The 18,315-nt window shown below is 38.6% G+C and overlaps 1 long non-coding RNA gene across 2 annotated transcripts; it reads left to right on the top strand.

Moving 5' to 3' along the window:
* Nucleotides 1-85: 85 nt before the first annotated feature.
* LOC306802752 lies at nucleotides 86-4,983 on the top strand. Of its 2 annotated transcripts, none has more exons than XR_013774457.1 (3): nucleotides 86-251; nucleotides 2,847-2,999; nucleotides 4,892-4,983. It is a non-coding gene; the product is annotated as an uncharacterized lncRNA (long non-coding RNA). The 2 variants fall into 2 exon arrangements; XR_013774458.1 differs by lacking the exon at nucleotides 86-251 and adding an exon at nucleotides 673-772.
* Nucleotides 4,984-18,315: the final 13,332 nt, after the last annotated feature.

Genomic DNA, 18,315 nt, shown 5'->3' with positions numbered 1-18,315 from the left:
GTGCCTGTGAATTGATAGTAAAACAGGTTTAGAGCAAAATGTAGCATCTCATGAAGCTGCCCATGTTCTGTTGCAGGTCTCTGACGTGAGGTAGCTTGCTTACTGCATGTGCCAGGAGAAACAGCCACGATTCCTGACATCTTGCTTTGGAAACAGTAAGAGGCCAGCTCCCCAGAGCTGAAATGAGAGTCAGTGCATCACCACAGTGCAGCTTTTTCCCTGCCAGAAGGAAATTCCAACCATTTTGTATGGTGAGTCTATTTTTGCACTTCACAAAACATGGCCATCTTATCAAGACTAGTAACCTGCAGTTAGTGTACCTACTTGTGTGTTCAAGAGAGCAAATCCCCTTAAATTGGAAGTTTCACAGTAAGCTTAGATATAGTCATCATGTTCATTCCTTTAGTAATTTCCTCACTAATCTCTGCCTTTTTTTTTTTTTTTAATTATAGTACTATGCTGCTATGAGAGACTTGAGCAAACGAACATTTACTATAAGATGCAGGAAGTGAATAATTGCAAGTTTCATCATTTTTAAGCCACTTAAGGAGGGATATTAGGTCTGCAAAATGCTAGACCTGCAAATGAAGCAAAGGCACTTGGTCTTTTATCCTTATATAAAATAGAGCTCAGCAATTTGCCTTCTCTTTTAGCAAGCAGTAAGTGCAGCCAGAAAAGCACACCTTCAGAAAGACCTATGTTGGACTTCTGCAGTTTAAATTTACAAACCTTTTGACCAAAGAAATGTTACAGGGAATATAGAAAATACCAGGTATTTCTTTTTTGAAAAGTTGACACATTTAAAGTTTATTGGGAAATGATGTTTCTGTTGCCTTCTTTTTCTAATTTGAAATAGAAAAGATTAGTGTTTTTAAAAAGACCATCTGTGTCAATATAAGCATGTCTCTACATGTGCAGCTTGCTCTGCTCATGCATATTCCAGGATCATTTTTTATGATATTTTGTTAAAAATATAAAGAAGAGTCAAAAATGCATTTAATAGAAATGATCCATTTCTACTCAAATATCCTTCCAGTGTTACTGTAGCTCTAGTAAAAGGCCATGCTTAATGATCAATGAGATCATTACACAATCAATAATGAGATTTGCTTTTGAAGCAGAGCAGCTTAGAGAAGCAATCAACTACAGAAAAGCCTGCAATTTTGGGGGTTTAAGTTTAGATGATAACTTTTTTTCCTCTGCTCCTGGCAGCAGGGAGCTTTTGTGTGTATACTAGAAAACATCAGCTGAAAGATTCATCTTCAGATTATTACATGGGGAGCTATAAGGTGCTGTTTGTTAGACACAGTTCTTCAAGTTCAGAAGTGGTCTCTTGGCTTCATTCATAAGCAGGAAAGTTCACAGCTAGAGCTCTTTTTTATATGAAAGACCCTGATCCAAAGTCCAGGGAAGCTGGCATAAGGACTAGGAGGTTCTCATCTCAAGGGCTGGTTTTGCCAGTTCTCTGGTTTTGCCAGTTTGAGAATTTGGGAAGGATCATAATGGCTCATTTAATTGGTGTGTTTGGAATTACCTTTTCCAGTGTGTTTGCCTCAGCATTTCATGTAAGTAATGCTCAGTCATGAGCTATCTGGTAGACTATTTCCTTTATCTTAGCACTTCTGTTTATGAGAAACAAGGTTTAAAAAGTCAGTTACCCTGAAGAGTGCATTTATCCTTGTAGTTTCTCTGCTTCAGCAGAGGAGCAATGATGCTCTTCCCAGCTCATAGAGAGTTACATGCATATATTACAATTAAGTGAAAATTGTTAATGAATAGCCAGAGGACTCATCTGTTTAGAAGATGCAGTTCAGCACAGAGACACTGAATGGAGATCCTTGGTATGTCAGCTGATGGCTGACCCCCACCCATTTGAGCCCTCTGTACTGAAGCTTTGTTTCCTATTGCATCCTGCAGAAAATTGCCATGGAAATGAAAAACCACATGGCCAAGACAGAGCTGATCAGCTGCTTTTCTAATTTCAATTAATGTTTTGTTATTGCTGTTTGAAAGGGAAGGAAAAGTTAAGAAATAAATAACTGTACAAGTTGCAGAAGATAAGAGAGCTTTGTTTCTCATTTTGTTCATCTGGTCAAAGTATTGATGAAAACCTGGAGATGCTGTCTGCTTACATGGGATGGATAAATCACAAGGTTTCAGCCCCTTGTGGGCCCTTGCAATTGTATCACGTTGCATGAACAACTACGTAAAGGAATCAGATGTGCTTTATGAGTAGGAGAATAATCTGCAATTCACAGAAGTAGGTCAATGCAATTAGTGAAATGTTAAGACTCATAATGTAATGTAACATGTGCTGTCTGCCTGATTCCATCCACATCAGTTTCAGCAGGGATAACATTAGACAAATGTGTTACTTAACAAGCAAATAAAGGCTTTTAAAGAGAAGCCTTCTTAAAACATGAAGCCCCTTCATCTCATGCACAATTACTGGATGGTGCCACTGGGAAGCCCCCAGGGAGCCCTAAGCAGGCATAGAACCTGTCTACAGATATGCACTTGGAGGGATGAAGGAGGAAGAATCATTCACTTCAACATTTTGAAATTTGAGACTTCTTAAAAAAACCCCAATCTCTTCATGCCCTCCTTTGTGATTCCATAAAATGAATCATTAAATATCACAATTGCTTTCAAGGAAACTAAAGTGAATTAAAGAAGAACATGGTTTAAAAGCTTGGTTAAGTTTTGATGGTTTTGGTTGGTTGGTTTGGTTTTGCTTGTGATTTTTTTTCTTTTAGTTCTTTTGGGAGGAATCTTTGGGGGGTTTTGTTATTATTTTGGTTTTGTTGTTGTTGTTGTTGTTTTTCTTTTCTGAATTATTACTATAGGAGAAGTCTTCTGTCTCCAGAAGTGTGTGAGGCTGATCTGTCAAAGTGAGTGGGACAAAAGGATCAATGTCTAAGCCTCAATGTTACTACCCTATGGCTCCAGCAGTGACTTTCCAGCACCAAGTGCTCTAATCACAATGGAAACGAGTACTGGTAAATCCAACATAAATTTACTAAGGGAATGATTGCATTTTTGTCCAGATGACAGACTTAGTTCCACAGCCAGCCCATCTCTGAAATTCTTTGTGTCCCCAGTGTATTGATATGATGAAGGAAGTTAGAGGAAGTATAAGACACATTAAAAAAAAACCTGTTTGAAATACCAAGTGAAAACTTGTCTAGCTAAAACACTGGATTATTTTGATTAAGAAGAAATTTTCAGGAAGAATTAATGCCAATGAACTGAGGTAGTTCTTGGAACTTATTGCAGAGACAAGAGGAAGTAGAGGTAAATCTTTGTGCACCAGAGACAAATTTGAACTCAAAAACCAGGGAAGCTGGAGTGTGGAAGTCATTACAAGAGTAACAGAATAGAAAATTGATTTGAATTTATGAGCAAGAAAATTATTTATTTGTTCTTTTGTGCTAAAGGAGAAAGGGACTCTGCACATTCTGTTTCTCAAAATAAAAATAATCTCACATTTGTATTACTAGCTCTTCTTCCTTCTCCCTGAATTAGCAATAGTCTGAGGTACTTAAGTGGAAGTTAATCAGTTGTTCTTTGTCTGAATTCATACTGGCTATGGAAAAAGTAAAGTAGGTAGGTAAGAGTAGTTTGATGTTCTGTGCTCATTGCTCCTTTTATCTCTGTGGTGGTTTCTGAAACTCTTACACAAGTGCAGCTCCACCCCTGTGCTGCCAGTTAATGTGACTGTGCTGTGCATGAGCCAAATGCAGCATGAGGTGACAATTCTGTCTAGCTGGGGCTCTCAGGAACTTCAGCAGATGTGTGCTGCCCTGACTCATGGTGCAATCCTTGAACTGGCAGCACAATCCTTGGCCTCAGGCTTTCCTTCACACCCCTTTTGGGGGATGCTGTGCTCAGACCTGCAGGCATGTCTTTAAGGGTGCTTGCCTCCGGTAGCTTGAAGCTCAGGGTGCAATCCCCAGGTAATTGTGTGTGGTAGGCAGCTGCAATCCTAGTTTACCCATAAAAAGCAAAGAAGAATAGAGCTAGGGGCAGAGACCTGAAAGCCATTTCTAAAGCTAGTTATAAATATTTAACTTTTTTATCTCTGTCTCGTGCTTCTCTACAGTACATGCAGACCCAGAGAACAAAGCAGTGTCTTTTTTTTAGTGGCTTGAAGAGCAGCAGAAGAAGGAGGGAGCTAATATTTGGCTGATGTTAGACAGATGTAAACTATGATATTAATTAAAAATTAGCAACAACCAGGCATGATTAGAATGAAAATCAATTGGGAGAGAGCAACAGGGATTGCCTTTGGCTTCAGACTCTCCTCTTGCAGCACCAGAGAATGGAGAGGTGTTTGCCCTTTTCTTTTTTTTCAGGTGCCAGAGAGCCTAGAATTGCCATGGCAGCATGTTCTGGAAGGGTGATTTGAATCAAAATTCGGCAGCAGTTGTGCTCCATGTTCCAACTCTGATAACCAGACATGGTGATTGATATGAAAAAACAGAGTGAAAGTGAACTGTCTCTTCACATTGCTTCTGTAGAGACAAAATGGAAAAAAAATAATGTCTTTTACAGTAACATGCTCATTTTAGCTTTGGGGAGATATTTGGAGTTGTTATTAAGTGCCTGATACACTGGGTAGATGAGATGTGTCCATCAGCAGCAAGCAACCACAGGTATTTACTGACAATGGTACAGTTTCCAAAATGGCAGAGATGGCACAGAGCAAAGTGTCACAGCTGGAGGAAGTCTCTTCAGAGTAAAATGAACTAATATAAAACCATAGAATAGAAAACAGAAATTTCTACCAGTGTAAAACTATTCACCAACTTCAATGATTTGAGATTTAATTCACATGAAGACCAGAGCTTACTCTGTTGGGATTCCTAGATTTGCCTTCTTTTCTTCTCAGCATAAGAGAAGGTAATGTGAAATGCCTCCAGTTTTTCAGAGATGGGACTTTCAAGGACTGTGTCAGTACTTTTATTGCCTCATCAAGGGAAGCCTGGAATTATCAAGATTTCTGTGAGTTGTTCCTAAGAGGTTTCTGGTTTTGATTTCTTGGTACTCTGTCAATCATAATATTGTGAAAACATTTATTTCTGCCCACCCTTCTCTTTCCAATGTTCTTTTCAGGAGATACCAATGCCATAACATTCTCTGAGAGATACTGAGACTTTCAAATAGCCACTATCCCTTCAATTATTTGCTCTGGTCCTTTTCTGCATACTTTCAGGACATAAAATTAGTAGAGATTCTGCAACTTTTGACAGATGCTGCCATATAACTGACTTTGTCCACCCAGCAAATACTGACTGTGACACTGTAGAGGGTCTACACATATTTTATCATTGAATTTATAGAAATTTTTTGTTGTTGATGATTTCAAAATACAGAAAGTCTCAGTGACAAACTGCAGTGGTATTTGCAGGACAGTTTCTTCTTCCTGTTTTCTGTAAGCATCACTGAATGATTTAGAGGATGAGAGAAATACAATTGCACTTCAACAGAAAAGTTCCTGGGTTTGGTTGCAAGTTCTTTGCTAGCAGAATGAAAAACAAAACAAACATTGGAAGTACACTGAGTAAAAAGACCAAGCTCTGTCCTACTGTAGGCTTTGATATTTTTGTCATGATCTAATGCAGAAAGGAAAAAGTCTTTGGATGTTGAAATAAAATACTTGTTTTGAACATATTTTGGGCTATTCTATCTATCCTCATAAAATTATAGGAAGACATAAGTTGCTTGAACTAAAAAGTTTTTTGATGTTTATCCAAAATATTTGCTGTAGTCTTGCAACATCATTTTTATCAGTAAGTGTTTTTCTTAGCCAACATAGATTAATGTTTTCCAAGAGTTTTAAGTACCTGTGTAAGTTGTCCTTTGCTCCATGATGTTTTTTATTTTACTGTTTCTATAACTAAGATTATTTCTTACCTGCAAATTGTTGTGATGTTGTGACCTATCTAGCGATTTTTTACTGCAAGCACATCATTTGACGTACTATTTTATGCCAGGCATCAAAATTGTGAGTGTACAGCAGCCCATGAGCAATAGAGAGTTGTCCCAGCCTCTATGTGTTAAATAATCACTGCACTTCTGCAGGGGTGCAATGACAAACTGATGAGAGGTAAGCTGAGACAAGAAAATGGGAAAAGATTAAATATCTGTAGGTTTTCTGTTCCATTGTTGAGGTTTTCTGTGCCATTGTTGAGCTTTTCTGGGAAGCATCATGACAGGATTCACTTGTCCAGACAATGTTCCCTTTTGTTGCCACTGATTCAGAGAGTGCAGGAAGAAGGAGCAGCCTGGAGGAGCTGGCTGGGTTGCTGGGGTGGGGTTGAATGTCAGATGTAGGTCTGCATCAGCCTGGTTTTGTACCTAAAGATAAAGCAGGGGTATTGGTCCAACTCCAAACATTACACTGCCAGTCTGACAGGTTGCCTGCAGGCAGCTGTCTCACCTTTTTACCAATCTCATGACCTGTCTCAGAGACTGTCATGACCTGTCAGGAGACTACTTGAATGAGTGCTCATGGAGTTTTTACTCATCCAGGTAGTCTCCTGTATTTGTTAGATCTTAACCAAGCCAACTTGTTTCACACCCCTCTCACTCTCCCTGCTGGTCTACACATAGCAAGGGCTGCTTCTTTCCCTCATGCAGCAACTCACACAGATCCCTCCTGGAAGGGGGTGGTTGGAGTTACAGAGTCAGTCTCCAGTGGTAGCTAAGTGGAAACTGAGGCACTTGAGAGATGACCCTGGTCTCTGTGAAGGCAGGGATGTGGGTGTATTGCCTGAGAGAGAGACCCAGAGCTCAGGTACTGCTGTCTCTTTTCAGATGACATTTTCCCCTTATCTCATTCTCCACATTGCTGTGTTTCTCAACAGGAGAGGATGCTGTGACTCTTCCTTCTGTGCCTTGTGTGAAAACCTGGAGTCTCCTCAAGTGGTGAACACTTTCTCATCATTGCAAAATAAACAAAGAAAACATTACAGAATGTGTTCACCACACTGGGTATGTCTCCTCCTCCATACTAGAATGCTCCCTGCTTAGTATTGTCTGTTTTGCAATTTCTACTTTTGTTAAGTTTTCACTAAATTTACTAAGTGCCTTCACTTTTTAGACTCTACTTGTATACAGGCTTCCAGTAATACATTGCTGTTTTTTCCTCTAAAGAAATTGCAAAATCATTGGAGATTTCTGACCTTTTTTTACCACAATATTAAAGAAATGAAAGTAGCTTTGTGTTCTTGATATATCATACTTTGTGAATATTTGAAAGATGATGAGTTAGTAGCTGAAGTAGAGGAAGTAGCTGAAATTAAAAATATATACTTATTTTAGAAAGTTGTTATAAAAGCAAGAGGAACTCTGTTGTCTGCCTAGACCTTGCACTGATGATCTCTTACCATAATCAAGGGAGATGAAAAGAATCCACAGATTATAAAATACAGCTAGTGAGGTAAGGATCCCTCTTTTCTGAGTTTCAGAGAAGGCTTCTAACCCCAGTAGAAGCTGAAAAGTGACATTTCTCTTTCCAATCTGAGATAGGTTAGTTGTCTTTTGATAAAAAGGCCTTCAAAAACCCTACCTGAGACACAGCACAGTGCTCTGGAGTAAAAGTACAGTAAGAGTTTACCTGGAAGTAGCTGTGTGTGCATGTTAGTTTTCGAAAGCAAGGTAAAATTTTGCCACCTTCAGAAATTAATTTGTTGATTTAGTTACTCAGTAGCTCAGGAATGCATTTATTTTTATTCTTAGGAGAAAAATTAAGGTAACAAATTTTAGTACACGTTCTCAAAGCGTAGCACAGTTTGTATGTCTCGCAAGATTTATTTTACGTAGATCCTTCTACTCCTAAGCAGAGAACTGTACTGAAAGCAATCACAGGCAATGCAAAGATTTTCTCTTTTAGCTCAGCAAGTTACTGGAAAGAGGATTTGCCCTTTGTATGACTTTGCTTGCAAACACTTTAGCTGACCACTAAAGCAGATGACATGTTTGTTCCATTGCTGAAGCTATTTTTGATCTCATTTTCTCATGTTATCCCCAACTAGAGGATAATCAATTGGAACTATTTGGAATTACTTGTAGTCCAATGAAAACTACAGACCATCCAAAAATGATGTTATTTGTGCAGGAACATAGCAATAATAAAATGACTTTATTGTGTTGCTGCTGCAGATTATGGTGTTGATGGCAGAGTAGTTTAGTTTGGAAGATCTTGAGATCTACCAGTCAAGCCACTCTGCCTAAGCAGGGGCAGCTCAAGGCAATGTCCAGATGAGTTTCTAATAGTTCCAAAACCTGTTTCTGTGTTTTAACACCTTCACAGTTTACGGTATATCCTTGATGGAATGCAGAAGATGGAATTTAATGAGCTTTGCTGTATACCCACGATTTCTTCCTCAGGCTAAACAGTCCCAGGTCTTTCATCCTCTCCGCTTGTGACAGATGTTCCAGTCCTTTAGATGTCTTTGTGACCTTGGTCTAGTCCCACTCCAGTAACTCCATGTCTTTCTAACACCAGGTTGTCCAGAATTGTGACTGAAGCTGGTGAAGGTACACTCACACTCACTGAAAGAAACAATCTTCAACTGTTTGTGGTCTTGTGCTGTTCCCTGGGCAAAGTTGGAATACCTAAGTAAATTATGCAAATGTAGGACTTATAGGTATAGTACAGGATATAGTACAGGAAGGTATAGTACAATCTCCTTTTCTGTAGCACTTGATATGAGCTCTCAGCACTCATTATAAGACTTTTGAATGCTACACAACAGAAAAGTGGAAACAACATGGCCTGTTCATGATTAAGTTAGATTTAAACCCACTTATTCCTCTATTACATCCTTGCAGCGCCAAATGATGATGTTAATTTTTCCTAAATTGGGGAGACAGTTCATTGATGTTAAAATCACTGACATGATGATTCATAGCTTATTTTTTCTCCTCTTCCCTATTGGGGCACAATCCTGAAAATGGCCTTTTCTCTGTCTAAAATTGATGACTCTCTTCCCAGTCACAGGATGGGAGAGTTATTTAATGAGTTCTGAATCATTCTTTGATTCCAAAATAGTGAGGACAGGAGCCTGGAAACAAAGCTTCACATTATTATGAAGATACACATGAGGAAATGTGATTCTCAGCTTGTGAAAATGAGTGCTGTGTATATTCAGCCTGAGGAAAGTTCATGACAGTGGTGTTGCAAATATATTTACCAGAAGAAATATTTTAACTTATTTCTAGAGATAAGTATTGATCAAGCAAAGAGGGTAAAGAGTGCTGAATAAGTAATTCAGCTATTGTAGACCTCTATGTGTCAGAGAAATATTGGAAATTGATAATTAAATAAAAATTTCTTCTAGTAGGACATAGATTTAAAAAATAATAAAAAGAAACTTAACAAGTCCCTCCTAACTCAATGGAAACTATCAGTAATTTGGTGAGTCCAAGTGTTTACTTATCCTCATTCCAGAAGATGGGTTTTCATCTTGCAGAAACTAAGGGCTTGCCAAGTTGGCTTGTCAGGTGTTCAGAGTACGACCAGTTCTTTCAGACCGTGTTTTCCTACGCTTCACATCTGGCATTAACGACACTGTTCCTGCCTCCCACTACTGACATACCACTCCTGCATGGTAGGTAGGGCTCTAGACAACATGCCAAACATACCAGACCCCTTGGGGAGTCAGAATAGAGGCTGATGTGAGATGGTGTCCCTTGAAGGCAGGCTGGCAGCACTCAGGCACTGCAGTGTGCTCCTCACACTGACAGGGACATAGCTGCTGCAAGATGTTTTCCTCCAATGGACCTCAGCTTACACACTTGGGGTTTTCAGTGGTCTGACCCTGGATTAAGGCAATTTCTCTCAGGTAAGCCATGCAGGGAAATGCAGCTTCTGGGGCCTTGTACTGGTACTGGAGAACAGAGTAGAAGTGAAGCAGCTACAAGAAATGTAGCATTTATGTCAGGATCACTTTCCAGGAATGGATAGAAATGAGACCCTGACCAACAGACACAGACTTATCAGGGAGGATGTGAAACACTGTGGACTTTAGCTCCTTCTGTGCAAAAGACAAAGGAACACCTAAAACATAAGACTGTAAGCTGATTTGAGACTAATATTTCTGCCTTGAATGCTTGTGTTCGACTTAAATATCACTTGGCATGTTGAAAGCCAGCCAGTGACTTGTAGTTCCAGCCATTCCTCTGATTGCCAGACTGAAGCCAGGTCTGTGGGGCTGGTCAGATTGACTGGCAGGAGATGTCCTGCCTGCCAAAGATAGTGGGATACCTTTCTGAGTGTCCAAGTGTGTTTGGAAGTGCCCTATACACAGTTAGGGTTTTAGGAGTCCAGAAAACAGTTTATGCATTTAGAAATTAGGCAACCATCAAAACTGCCACCATATCAAGTAAATAAGATAATGATGTGAGAGGAGACCTGAATCTACTCTGAATTAGAACAAGGGGGAAAAGTCATTCTGTAGGCAGCAAACTATTCCACATCTACCTCTTTTAAGTCCTGGTGTATGTTCTTTGAAAGTATTAGTGGTGGTCAGTGTCAAAAGCAGGATACTGTGCTCTGGATTAAGCTCAGTCCTGACTGCAACTTCTGCAGCTTGGATATGAATAAAGAATGGTTTCAAAAGAGCTGCAAGACAGGCTTCTGTCAATTATTGACGCCTCAAAATAGGGCAAGGTAATGTCATTGTGCCACATCCAAGAATATTTGTAAATCACAGAAGAAGAGAAGATGGCAGATTATCAAGGAGTAAGTGTAAGGAATATTGGATAATGCTAAAAATAATAAAATCCAATATAAAAAACCCAAATCTTTTTTATAGGAGCACTTAATCAGGAAGGCTAAGGCAAACTATTCTTTTGAATGTGTCCATAGCATCTAGGACAAAAGTTAATATAAAAACAGAAAAGCAGTTTTCCAGTCCACATCTCTTGCAAATACTCTCTGCAGGGGAAAGATATATGCATACTTTTGTAGGGTTGAATCTTAACAAGCTCTTTCCCTCATTGCTAATGTTGGACTCTCATGTGTCTGAAATGAATGTTTCTCATTATATATTCATGGAGCTACATCTTGAACTTAAATGCATCATGGCTAAGTGCTTTACTGAATTTAGATGTAAATTATAAGATTGATAGAATAACCTTCCTTAAAAATCAACTTCATTAGAAAACTCATGCTTGAGTGAAGTATTCCATTTTCCATAAACATCCACTCACATTTACAAACTGTGTGGAAAATTAAATCACTATTGCACAGCTACAAAAGAGCCTCATCGTGGCTTACCTTTTCCACATGTCCAGCATGTTGTAATGTCTGTACTAATTAATTTGGTGTTTCATGCTCAGCTTCAGTTTCCAGAATACCTCACTGCACTGAAGATGCTTGTGCCTTCAGCTCTGAGGAGACTGAGTTCTTGTGGTGGAAAGTGCTTTTGCACTGGCAAAAGGTGATGCTGAGGATGGATTTGTGGATGACACTTGTCCCCTTGTCACAGGTTGTGAAGGCCCTGTATAAGCAGGGCTTTTAGGCACTCAGGAAAGGCCCCCTGGATGGTACAATTGATCACACTGCTTTGGATGGTCTGGTGAACTCATTTATGGCATTGGTTTACACGTGCTGAGTCTCTTAAAAGCAATGCTGTTTTCCATTCTTACTTTGTGTAGCTAATACAAAATATCCTGAGTGCCTGCTATCTTTTGAATATCAATGCAATATATTCCATAAGAAGCACATAAAATGACTAGGCAATGAAACAATTAATTGATTTTATAATGAAGCATGAAATCAAATAGACTTTGAGATAGAGTTGAAAGAAGCTGGTGTCTGATCTGATTAAGATCAATGTTATTTTCCACTTGTTAGAGCCCAGGGGCCACTGGTGAAGTCATTTGGTCTTAGCTTAGCGGTCATAGAACAGTTTGACAGGTCTGACTTAATGTTATATATGAGTGACATCTCAGTCTTAGGAGGGTCATCATACAACAAGGATGTGGTTGTTTTGATATGGCCAGATTTATGTTGTGGGGAGGGAAATGGGACCACAAAAAATTTAATGGGTTCTGTAGCTTTTGATCACATAAGAAGTTTTTACTGATCCGGAATGGGGAATTCATTGTCCCTTTTGAATGTCCCTTTGTGGTCAAACCAATGAGCATACTTTACTGAAATGTTACACATGAATAATTAATTTCTTGGCTTTAAATCATTACTGTGAACAGTAGGCCCATAGAAATTCAAGATGCTCAGCTTCTTTTGCTCTGTGGCATGGCTTGGTTTTATTTTTTCCATGTGCTCTCCATGCAATCACCAGCCTGGAAAAGATGAATTTAAGAGGGCAGGACCTCTGCCAGGGGGATGTTTTGTATCCACCTTGTTCTCCATGGACTTACATTTGCACAGTCAGGAATTAGGTGATAAATGTCTTTTAAAAACTTCTTTGATTTGAAAACAAATAGGTTCATCTCACTTGCAGAAAAGTGCAGTTGTATCATTGAGTAGTGGCCTGGGTAAGGAAATGTTCTTTATCTTAAAGTATAAGCAGAAAACCTTAATACAATAATTTCTAGGAGGGTAATAATTACATTCACCTGATGCAGGCTGCAGAAATCTCTCAGATTGAAGGGGAATATTATGAGAGCTAAGTAGGATTTAGAATTTACCCCTGTACAAGGAAGTCTGGTATTTGCATACAGAGCTTCGCTGATATAAAATCCTCATGTTTCAAAGCTTTTTCCTGGGGATCAAAGTTCTTAAAAGTCAGGATTTTACCACTGTAGAAGTATTTTCAACATCAACAAGATATTTTTATACTTCAAAGTTTGTAAAATACACATGACTTGAATTACTGAAAGGTACTTTTTAACTTCTCACCCAGATTTTCCCATTTTCATTGCCGTGGCCAAGTGGAAAAGTGTTCTCTCAGAAAAAAAAAATCTTATAGCTATTCTTCCCTTACCAAATAATTTTCTAATGAATCACGTTCTTTTCTGTGACTCCCACACATCAAGCAGTTCAGGCAGAGAAACACTTGTGATGTTATCCCTGGATGAGAATGGAAGTCAGTAAATTCCCTCTGGGTTAGAGGAAAAGGTAGTTTTCTGGTTTTGTTAACTGCCAGAAATTAAGTCATTCCAGACAGCTCAGGAAAATGAATTACACTAATTTATGTACAAGCCAACTTGAAATATAATAGGGGTTTTGATATTTTTAAAGTACTCTAATCTAATACAGTAAATTTCCCATCAAATCTCTGTTTTCCTGGAAAATAAAGAGCTCTTGGTTAGTACTGTGTGGTATACTGAGGCTGTATGCAGTCCTTTACTGAGTTCTTGATTTTAGCAAAACTTTCAATATTGATTATATTAATAAATCTCTGCAATATCACACTGATTTTTTTTTCATTGCATGGCTAACTAAGGTATAACTAAGAAGTTAAGTTCTTAGTTATAAGAAGCAGAATAAAATCTTTTAAATTTTTTAGCCAGGATAGAAAATGTGAAAATGAGCAACAGTTTAAGTAAAGGAACAATCTCTCAGTACATTTTTGAAGACTGCTTGAGAGAGTTCATAAGTGGGCAAGTTAAAGTTGAATAGTTTTCATACAATCAACTATGGCTGCAAAATTTAATTCATTTAAATACTTTCTAGCATGTTAATGCATGTGTAGGTATATTAAACTTATAGTGATCCTATCCTTGATTTACCAGCAGTATTTTAATGTGAGGCTGCATTTTGCAGCTGCATGGCATTTTGGCACTGGGGGACAAGAATGTGGCATTGGCTGAGTCTTGCTGCTCTGTGTTCCTGTTTTGAGCTATGGCTGAGTGCAAAGCAGTAGGTGAGTATAACACAATTTTTTGAATGTAAAACCATTTCATGCTTGACCTTATACACAAACAGCACTAGCTTTGTTAGCAGACTTTTCCTTGTTCTTTATACTAAGAATCCTGAGGGCTTGAAGCATCATGTAAATCTGTAAACTGATATAGACTAGCAGCATATTTTGGGAAATCTGACTTTTACTACAGTAGTAATACCCTAAAATTTGAAGCAATTTTTTTATTTAGTTAACATTAAAATTTTATGCATAGATACTTCTTTGGTTTAATCAAACTTACTTTCATTCTGCAAAAGGTACAAAATAAATCTACATGGTATACTTATAGATTCCGTAAACTTATGGAAACTATTGGTCTCTTTTTGGGAATAATTTGTTTTCTATAAAATGTGAAGGACATGCACTAGCTTGCATGCTCACCCTCAGAAATTCTGCTTTTATACTCCTCTCTCCAATCTATTAAATATCCTTTTCTCCAGATTAGTGAAGGTTTAATAGTATTTTTTTACTTCAGTTAATGATCCAAGACATTTATCTCTCAGTATAAGCATCGAAAACTCCAAAGTTTTGGAAACTAAATTAAATCTCAGGCCAAGTTTCCTCTGTACATATTTTTCATACCTTGGAGTCAAAAGTATTTTTGAAGATAATTTTGGAACCCATTTGTAAAACTAAAATTAGGAATTTGTTGTCACTCTGATTGTTAAGGATGCTGAGTTACCTGTTTTAAACAAAAAATAATTATGAATCATTGGGTTTTCTACATCAAAAAGCAGTTCTATGTATTTGGAGTTTTGACTGTAGTAAATCTTAGAGACAACTATTAAACCAGATCAGTGGCTGCAATAGTTCCACCACAAAGAAAAGAAAGAGATGCCTTCAACTCCTCTTCTTTGACTTTGCTTCTTTTTGATTCTGCCTGAGATGTATCTTCCCTTCATGATGAGATGTATGATATCACTCAGTTACCATATCCAGAAGAATATGGCATCAATTCAACATTCTGTTGCCTGTCTAGAGGTGACCACTTCAATTAGGTGGATGTAGAGAAGCTGTGGGATCAGATAAGAGGTTACAAAATTCTCTGGAGAAAGCAGGAAATGCCACAAAATCAATGGTGATCAGGAAGCAGGGAAACAGTAATGCCAGGAAGTGGGTGTAGAAATCATTACACGTGCCAAATCTGTTAAGACTAATAATTAGTATTAGCAATAAGTTATGCAGTTATCATCAGATCACAAGCAAATAGTGACAGCAAATTTAACAAGATGTTTATGTAATTAATCCTTTGGTTGATGTTTTGTTTATAAAGTGCTACAATACTAATGAATGTGTTGTGCTTCAGTGAGGCCTCTTAAGTACAATAAAAACAAGTTGGTGCATGGCTAAAATTGAGGCTGTAGGGTTTTGCCTGGTGCCTCCCTGTGCATCATGCCATGTTCCCATTACACCAAATCAGGGCGAGAGAGGTCTGAAGCAAGAGGTGCTGAAAGAAACAAGAAAAGAGAGAAGGTACAGCCTCAGGTGCAGAGTTGACTTTGACCTATTCAGGATGCTGATTCGTGTGCCTGGATGACCAGGAAAGCTGATGGCCTGTATCAGGAACTGTGTGGCCAGCAGGACCAGGGAAGTGATTCCTCACCTACTGTCAGCACTGGTGAAGTCTCCAGTCCTGTATCCAGTTCAAGGTGCCTCAGCTCAGGAACGACATTGAGCCTGTCCCAGGAAGGACAACAAAGCTGGTGAGAGGTCTGGAGCACAAGTCCTGTCAGGAGTGGCTGAGGGAGTTGGGGGTGTTTAGCCTGGAGAAGAGGAGGCTCAAAGGTGACCTTATCACTTTCTACAGCTCCCTGGAATGAGGATGTAGCCAGGTGGCAATTGGTCTCTTCTCCCAGTCAACCAGTGACAGGACAAGAGGACACAGTCTTCAGCTGTGCCAGGGGATGTTTAGGTTAGATATAAGGAAGAAATTCTTACCAGAAAGGGTCATCAGATATTGAAATGAACTACCCAAGGAGATGGGGGGAGTCACCATCCTTGGAGGTGTTTAAGGAATGACTGGATGTGGCACTTAGTGCCTTGGTCTAATTGACAAGGTGGTTATTTGTTGGACTTGATATCTCAAAGGCTTTTCCCAATCTAATTGATTCTGTGACTCAAGAGCCATTCTGTGTTGGACAGACTTTTAAAAAGGGACCCAAGCAAAGGATACAGAACAATTGTCTCAAAGTAAAGACCAAATTCTGGTTATAGAAATAGCTCTCCTTAGAAAATACAATGGAGGTTTTTCTAATGCATGTGTGAATATCAGTGTTGTAAACAAGCTTCTGTTTTCACTATCCTAACACAAACAGATAAGCCAAATGGAAGCTTGTGATATAGCAGTAGAAGTTGGTTCCATGACTTAAGAAAAGTGATTTGTTAGTCAGGACCAAAGACTGAAAGAGAAACTGACAGGATGAATAATTAACCTGTATTTGTATCAACACCTTTTGCTGAAAAGCAACCTAATGTTTTTCCTGTGTATTACACCAAAGCTGAATCTGTCAATTTGTCAGATTCAGCTCTGTAAGTTTGAGATGGATGAAGTGAATTTTGGATTTATTTTTTTAATTTAATAATAACAGAACAACTATGGCAAATCTTGCCTTTTGAGCACAGGAATTTTTCTCTCCTTGACTTCTAAAGGTACCCTGTGGCTGTGATACTGAATAAGGGGCCTCATCTGTTTCCTCAGTATTAACTGCTGGTTCCTGGCAGAGCTGCAACACTGAACTTCATGGTGTAGCTGGACAAGTACTGTGATTCTAAACATACCTGAAAGCTCACAAACCTATGCTCTCTGCCTAACAGAATCTGCTATAGGCTGCTTTGATTCCTCTGAAGCAAATTGGACTACTTCTTGTATTCCAGTTATAAAGGTGAATGGTTCCAGTCATTCCTTGAATGGCAATATACCATCCTGACTCATGGAGCTGGCAAAAGAGAATGGACAGTCTAACTAGATTTTTTTTCTCTCTCTGGGTTTTTGGTTTCTCACTGTCCTACTCCTTTGTTTTCACCTGTAAATTAACTTGGATAGAAGTGTGGCTGTTGCTAGTGTTTAGCCTCAAAGTCATGTGCCTTTTTGCCAAAGCATAACTCTGACAAAGAAACATTAGCTCCTATTCTTTGTGTCATTTGGGAAAAGTGTGGGGAGAATACTTAGGGATACTGGGAAAAGCTTAACAAGAATGAGGAAACTCAAGAATTTGTTTAATACTGTTTATCTGTTGCAATATACAGCTATATTTGATGAGTTTAACTGTAACAAAGCTTACTTCACAATCTAACTCTTCTTTATGCTTCTGAAAAAACCAAAAAAGTGGTGTTTTTCTGTAGGCCAGCCTTCTCCTGAGCTGAGCAGTTGGATGAAGAGCTTAAAATTGCAGCTGCCAGAATAAATGTTCAGTTATGGTACTTCAGCAATGAGGATTGTTCCCTATATTAGGAAATACTTTTTAATTGAAATTAATTGATAACAATGGTGTGTATGTGTGCACCTGCATGCAGGCACTCTCAGAAATGGAGAGTGTGTGATCTGGCCTGTCTCTAGTTCTAATGCAAAATTTTGTGTAGCATTTCTGAATAAAATTCTGGTTTAAGAAAAAAAAAAAAAAAAAGAAAAAAAAAACAGACACACAAACCACTCTATTTGAAATGTTTATAAAAAATGCAAAACCTGTTTCAGTCATACATGAAATGGTTCCCTGAATTGTCCTGTGTAAGTCACCACATTCTCTGACAAAAATGTCCTTTTATCTTGTTGTTTTAATATCTTATTCTGACTCTCTCTCTGCCCTGCAGTTTTGAGATTTGGGAGAAATATCCATAGATACATAGATAGTTGTTTTTACATTCTGGCTATCCCTTATTCACTGTATGTTTGGGGAAAAAAAAAGCAAACCTCATTTCAAAGCTTCCTTTGTTAATGATTTCTAGACCAAGTAAAACTCTGTCTCCTTTTCAGGAAACATGAACATCTGTGAGAAATGTGGAAAGAAGTTACTTGTGGGAGTTGCAAAGGGAAGGAGGACACCAGGTGGTTGAAGAAGTCCAGGCTCCTGAGTCCTGCTCCAGCTTCATTTGTGATGCCCATCAAGTCTCCTCATTTGTATGCCCTGCTCTCAGGCAAAGGGGTTTTGTCTGAAATTATTCTTTTTTGTGAAGTGCTGGATTTTTTGAAATAATATTTGTTTTGCTGAGGAATGTAAGTGCATCCTGATGACTTCTGTACCAGATGAGAGAGGGATTGCAGGAATTCATGTGGCATTAGGGTAAGAAAGCTGAGAAATTATCTCAGTCTGAAAGAGATGGAATTTTAGACTGGAAAATATCTGGTGAAGGAAAGAACAGGGTTTTTACTAATGGGCTTTTTTGTTCTTTCTTCTGGAGAAAAACCCAGTGAATGTAAGTATGAAATCTTCTTCTGAGG

Source organism: Erithacus rubecula (genome assembly GCF_903797595.1).
Source record: "Erithacus rubecula genome assembly, chromosome: 5".
NCBI lineage: Eukaryota > Metazoa > Chordata > Aves > Passeriformes > Muscicapidae > Erithacus > Erithacus rubecula.
The sequence above is the reverse complement of the archived record's forward strand: the minus strand, read 5'-3'. Positions and strand labels throughout refer to the sequence as shown.